Source organism: Syngnathoides biaculeatus, chromosome 9 (assembly GCF_019802595.1).
Source record: "Syngnathoides biaculeatus isolate LvHL_M chromosome 9, ASM1980259v1, whole genome shotgun sequence".
Lineage (NCBI taxonomy): Eukaryota > Metazoa > Chordata > Actinopteri > Syngnathiformes > Syngnathidae > Syngnathoides > Syngnathoides biaculeatus.
The window spans coordinates 276257-283323 of NC_084648.1; the positions used below are offsets into that span (position 1 = coordinate 276257).

At 42.4% G+C, this 7067-nt stretch overlaps 1 protein-coding gene across 1 annotated transcript in view; it reads right to left on the reverse strand.

The window, feature by feature from the left end:
* shoc2 (SHOC2 leucine rich repeat scaffold protein) overlaps window positions 1-2883 on the reverse strand; it is a 35160-nt gene extending 32277 nt beyond the window's left edge. The window contains exon 1 of the mRNA XM_061830721.1: window positions 2810-2883. The gene's annotated coding sequence lies outside the window, so the exon portion shown is untranslated. The remainder of the gene's footprint in view (window positions 1-2809) is intronic.
* Between the last annotated feature and the right edge of the window lie 4184 nt (window positions 2884-7067).

Here is a 7067-nt window from a genome sequence, read left to right on the forward strand (position 1 = left end):
CTCCGACAAGACATTTACTCTGCATGGAGATTGTGCGACGACTACTACTACTTTAATTTAATCCTTGGTCTTTTCACGTAGTACTGTAAATAGCTGACGGACAATTTTTTTTTTTTTTTAAACGAAAAGATGTCAGGTTGTGGGACAGGCAACACGTCTGAAATAGACATGTAATGCCTGGATCAAAGAAGACAATTTGCTCTTGCATGACTGCAGACTTCTGCAACAAAATCTTGTATTGCGATACCACTCGTCATCCCGTTCTATACAATTATTGGGCTTTATCTTGTCAACTCAAATTGACAGGATAACCAAATGTAACTCAAACTCAGGCAACAAAACCTTATGTAGCCTCGCAAGCTAGTGCAAGGACTAACAACCGTGTATAAACAATACTGCTGTTCTGGTAACTCATGCTTGAAGGTTTTGGTCGGTGAAATCAATTTAATTACAATAAAGTAAGCGGCATGGTGGAGCACTGCTTAGAGTGTTGGCCTCACAGTTCTGGGGACTGGGGTTCAAATGCTGGCCCCACCTGTGTGGAGTTTACATGCTCTCCCAATGCCTGGGTGGGTTTTTATCTAGGCACTCCTCCCACATCACAAAAACATCCATTCATTGGGGACTCTAAATTGCCCTTAGGTCTGATTGTGAGTGTGACTGTTCTTTGTCTTTATGTGCACTGCGATTAACTGGCAACCAGTTCAGGGTGTATGCCGCCTCCTGCCTAAAGACAGCTGAAATGGGCTCCAGCACTCCCGTGTGAAGATAAGCAGCTCAGAAAATGGGTGTATGGATAAAGTAAATGAATTCCAGTAACTCAGCGCCCATTCTTTCTGTCATGTTGTAATGTTGGTTTGACCAGAGACATTGGAATACAAGACCTGACTGGAGCTGGGATTTCCAATCTTTATGGAAGCCAAGGAACATGCGTTACAATTTATTTCACGGTGCACCAAACAAACAAAAAAATGTCACAAAAAGAGGATACATGAATAACTGTATGTACTTCAGAAAACCATTCATTTGTTCTGCACATCATTATGCCTCACTGGCATATATAGATGAACCATGATACATTATTTTTTGTAAATGTAATTTTTTGAGCAATTAGGAACACAGGTATATGAATGAAAAGTTAGTTAAATAGACATCTTGCTCAATGTGATTGGATCGGTGATCTGGTTATCATTTTTTAAGCCCTCTGATCAGTGATTCCCCCCAAAAATCCTGAACATGTAAAGCCTATTGTTATACTGAGTATATTGGATGCATCTCCCACCCCTTAGTATGAACATGGCCTGCGATTAACTAGTGTACAATCCAAAATGCATCCCCGGCTGTAACCCCAAATCAGATGGGATAGGCTCCAGCACACCTGTGACCTCAATGAGGAACATTAGCATGAAAACATAGACTGATGTTATGACCTTTGTATTATTATTCCGTTCTGTTTAACTTGGAATGCTGCTGACATAACATTATACTTTCTGCCTACCTTACAGTACATGAAAAGTCTAATAATCAATAATCAGGAAAAACAAGACTTTCCGTAAAGATACAGTGGGTCAATACTGCAATCACTGTAATTTTGTAAAATCATAAATACTCATGAATAAACACCAATGTGTGCTGATCATAGATGCAATCATACAGTAAACATACTGTGTTAGGGTTTTAAACAAACAGAGCACAACTGCATTGGCTGGGAAAATTATATTCATTTTATGTGTCGCTGATAATGACAACCAATTTGACTAGTTGAATAGACCACAGTTAGCGCTATGACGGCTGTTGTGCTAATGACAAATACTGGGAATCAGATTACCGACACATTAGCAGCAGGTCATACATGCCATGATATCTTTTTAAATTCGTTCTTGTGCATATAATACAATACTTTGAGAGTATATTGTCTCAGTCGTGATTGACATATACAAGGACGTAATTATTTAGGTTACGTGGACTTGAGGTATCTTGCTACTGTAACACATCCCGCGTAAGACTGTATAGCTGTTTGGATAGAGGACGACATGGTCATTAGAGGGGAAAACGTGTTTTGAGCCTCTTAAGGAGGAACGCTATTAAAATATGTGACTGACAGTTGTTCAGGAAATAAATGCAAGTAAGATAGACGTCAACGGGAATCGTCAGCGTTGCTGAGCGCTAACTAGCTAGCGTTAGCGAGCGAGTAGGTAGCCACTCAAGCTAACTGAATTCCAAGACGTGTAACAAGTCGGAAAAAAAAACACACCGCTAAAGTTAAAAGCTTAATAACAAGCTTGTGGTTTCCCAGATATTCGGTGAGGTTGGCAAACGTCTCCTTTTCGTCACCGTCTACTCGTGATGATCTTTGTCTACAATTGAGCTAGCGGTACGCAGGCCCGAAGAGGCGAGCGGCTGGTTGACGCGTCGCCGATCAAGAAGCCCCACTGCTGCCAGCTGAGGGCCATCGGTCGGTGGGTCGGTCAGCGGACACCCACCAAGAACAGCCACGGACGCAACCGACATCTTGGTGCGAGAGTCACTAAGCCAAAGAGGGCGCGGACTCATCTTGACTATAACGTCTGAGCTCTTCCCGTATTGAATGTTAAGCCGAAGGAGGGGAAAGAGAGAGAGAAAAGGAAAACACTCCTAAAACAGCGGCCATTCCGAAGCCGAACAAAAGAGTGCGTTTGTACTCGTTACAGTAAAATGACACTCGGGGGTTACGTACGCTGCAGCAAGAGCCTGGTTAGTGTAGCATATCTGGACTTGCGTGACACTGCGAAATTTCGTGGATAAAAATAATATAGTGTTAGTGTCCTACCTTCTTCAGAGGAGTGACTCCGCCATCCTCGCTGCTGCTTCCTCTTCTTTTTCCACCCAACACTGGTGCTCCGCTCCCCCGCCCCGCCCCGCCCTAGCGGCCACCAAACTGCGTCATTCCGCCAGGGCCAATCACGTCGTCCGAAAGCAGCCTGCAAAGCGGACATGCGCAGTGAGCTCCGGCGCGCGAGGACATCACAACAAACCCGCAAATTTGAACGAAGAACAAATTTAGGGGTTGTTGTGTCCACAGTCACTTTACAATATCCATCCATCCATTTTCTTAGCCGCTTTTCGTCACAAGGGTCGCGGGAGCACTGTAGCCTATCCCACGTGTCAACGGGCAGGAGGCATGGTACACCCTGAACTTTTTGCCAGGCCAAATGCAAGGCAGATGGACACAGACAACAGTCGCACTCACAATCACGCCTAGGTTCATGTTTTTGGGATGTGGGGGGTAAACCAGAGTGCCCAGAAAAAAACTCATGCAGGCACGGGGAGAGCATTCAAACTCCACACAGGCCAGCCGGGATTGAATCTAGGTACTCAGAACTCCGAGGCCAACAATTTCCAGCTGCGTAACCGTGCAGCTTACTTTACAATATGAAAAATAATGGAAATAAAAACAAAACTAGAAACAACTGAAACAGTATGTTACTCGGATGTACAGATCCATTCATTTTCTGATCCACTTAACCTCACAAGTCAGTGCTGCTGTATATCCCAGCTATCTTCGGGCGGGAGGCGGGGTACACCCTGAACTGGTTGCCAGCCACTCGCAGGGCATGTAGAGACAAACAAGAGTCACACTTACAATCATAACTAGTGGCAATTTAGAGTCTCCAATTAATTCATGTTCATGGGATGTGGGAGGAAACCAAAGTATGTGTTTGTATTTCTTTCAGCTTGTCCCATTAGGGCTCGCCACAGCGTGTCATCTCAGATGAACGCTCATATTTGTTTGGCACAGTTTTTACGCCGGATGCCCTTCCTCACGCAACCCCTCTGCATTTATCCGGGGAGAGAGCTTGAGCCTATCCCAGCTAACTTCGGGCGAAGGCAGATTACACCCTGAACTGGTCGCCAGCTAGTCGCAGGGCAGATATCGACATCATTACGGGAGCGGGAATCAATCCAACACTGCCTGCACCAAAGGCAGACGTGTGTACCACTACACCATCAGTTACTCTGGGAGAAAACCGAAGTGCGTGCAGAAAACCCACCGCAGGCACTGGGAGAGCATGCAAACTCCACACAGGTGGAGCCAGGATTGAAACCCTGGTCCTCAGAACCGTGAGGCTAACGCTCTATCTAACCAGTCGTGTCATCATGCCGCCTCATATGTACACATTTGTTATTTTAAAAAATTAAGTTGTATTTCAGGTGTTGATGCTTTGTAACATCAATGCCTAAAAATGATCTTCTCTGTGGAACAAAATCAGTCATGCCAAAAATACTGTAGGATTAAGTATGGAAGACATCCACAGTCGTGAGCAAATAAATAATATTCATTAATTTGTCTTCCGTTGTGCTTACCATCACTAGGGTCACTGGCATGCTGGCACCTATCCCAGCTATCTTCAGGTGATAGGTGCAGTACACTCTGAACTGGTCGCCAGCCAAATCACAGGGCACATATTAACCAAATTATTATATATTGAAATTATTTTACATTTTACTGAAGTCCATGCTTTATACTAAAGGCCCTGCAATGTGAAAATAAAACATTTTTCAAAATTTGACACACCACAGAGTATTGTTAAGAAGCCTGACCAATTTGAAGGAATAAATTGGCAAGTATTAAATGAAAACGTACAAAAATGAGGTTGACCTCGGCGCTAACTTGACATATCAGATTATCCCCCCGCCAGTCTAGTGAGCTCATTAACTTGTGGGCTAGTAAATGTAATAAACAGTTAACTTTATCTGAAGACCCAATAAGAATCTGTCTGTCCACAAGTCCACCAGCAGCTACTAGTTATGAGCAGCCTGGCATTCGGGGCTTCTGAGTCACCATCACCTTGCTCCATGCGCCAAGTCTGGCATAAAACTTCAGGGAACATGCTTTTTTTTTTCAGGTTGCCGGCATAGATTGATGGCTAACTGCCACACTGTAGTGGAAGAAATGGCCCTAGTTATTATATTTATATTTTAAGCAACTCGGATTTGCGCCGACTATCCACTGGTGAAATCAGGGCACTCTGCATTTATACAGTATATAGTCGTGAGGAAGGGCAGACCAATGCTAGAAAGCCCAAGTCTGTATTTGGGCTTCATTTTAGCTCCACCCAAAATATTTTTGGAAAAGAGAGATGATGAAAAAAAAACCACAACAAATTACAGCTCAATAATTCAATACTATTACTGTTATTAGGCTTTCGATATTTTCAGAAAGTCACTGATGCTGTGGTGTGGTACACCTGCCTGACTTTGGTGCAGGCAGTGTGGTATCAGTCCCCATTCAGTGGTGTTGACATGTGCCCTGTGACTGACTGGCGACAAGTTCAGGGTGTGGTCCACCTTTCACGTGAAGTCAGTTTGGATAGGCTCCCCATGACCCCAACCAGGATAAGTAGTGTTGACAATGGATGAAATGGATATTTTCAGCCCTTATCTTCAAACATATTTAATGTGGGCAGAAAATGGTTTAGTCAGTGACCAATTGTGAAAGTTCTCCCATTTAAAAAGATGAGAGGCTTGTAATTTTCTGTATGCCGCTCCTGAGAGATCAAAAAAAAAGAGAGAAAATCACATTGTCTAATTTTCAAATAATTTATCAGCAAAATATGGTGGAAAAGAATTATTTATTATATATATTTATATTATTCATAATAAACATTCATCGCAATACTTTGTCATGTTCCGTTTGGTGGCAATGCCTGACGTTAAACATTTTCTGTAAATCTTCACGAGATTTTCACAGACTGTTGCTGGTATTTTGGCCCATTCCTCCATGCAGATCTCCTTAAGAGCAACAATGTTTTGGGGCTGTCGCTGGACGACACACACTTTCAACACCCTCCAAAGATTTTCTTAGGGTTGAGATCTGGAGACTGGCCTGGTCTGGCCACTCCAGGACCTTGAAATGTTTCTTATGGAGCCACTCCATCGTTGCCTGGGTGTTGTGTTTGGGATCATTGGCGTGATGAAAGATCTAGCCAGGTTTCACCTTCAATACCCTTGCTTAGAAGGTTTTCACTCAAAATCTCAAGATACATGCCCCCTGGCCCCTTTGCAGAAAAACATCCACAAACCATATTGTTCCCACCCCCTTACTTCACAGTAGGAGTGGTGTTCTTTGGATGCAACTCAGCATTCTTTCTCCTCCAAACACAACAAGTTGAGCTTTAACCAAAAAATTCCATTTTGATTTCAACTAAACATATGACATTCTCTCTTCTGGATCATCCAAATGGTCTCTAGCAAACTTCAGATGGGCCAGGACATTTACCTACTTAAGCAGGGGTACACATTTGACACGACAGGATTTGAATCTCTGGAAGCGTAGTCTGTTGCTCTTTGTTACTTCGGTCCAAGCTCTCTGCAGATCATTCACTAGGTCCCCTTGTGTGGTTTTGGAATTTTTCCTCACTGTAATTTTGATTATGATGATATTGATGACGATGATTGTTTTGAGTACTCCTCCCTCCATTCTCATCAAAGGACCGGTCCAGATGATATATATATCTATATATATATATATATACAGATATATATATATATTTATTTATTTTTTTACATCGAATATCGCCTAAATATATTGGGTCTCCAACAACCACCTGAGTTAACAAAGATAAAAATATAGTACTACAGTAAGCCCATAGTGTTCATTAAAAATGAGGCAGAGATTTTATTCCTGAAATGTGTACAGTAATCAATATTTTATGTTAGCAACTACAACATTACGCAGTTTCAACATCGAGACTGCACTAAAATATAAGGGAGAAAACACTTAAATAAAGATTCAATTGACTAAGTTGGACATGAAAGTTCAATAAAAATTCTGCCTTTTCAAATATATGAAAATATTGTTTTCAAATGATTAAATACAATTTTTTGCATGTAAGTTAAATAGAGTTGAATTGTACCTCATACAGTATAGAGCTCGTGCACCTACGTCATAAAATCACGTGACTTTTGTTTACCTCGCCATATTGCCGGTCAAGCTAAGCATTACTCAATGCTAAGTCGGTTGGAGACGATACGGAAATACATCTTGTAGCACGACGCTCAGAGTCTTGCCCGATACCAACAGACAT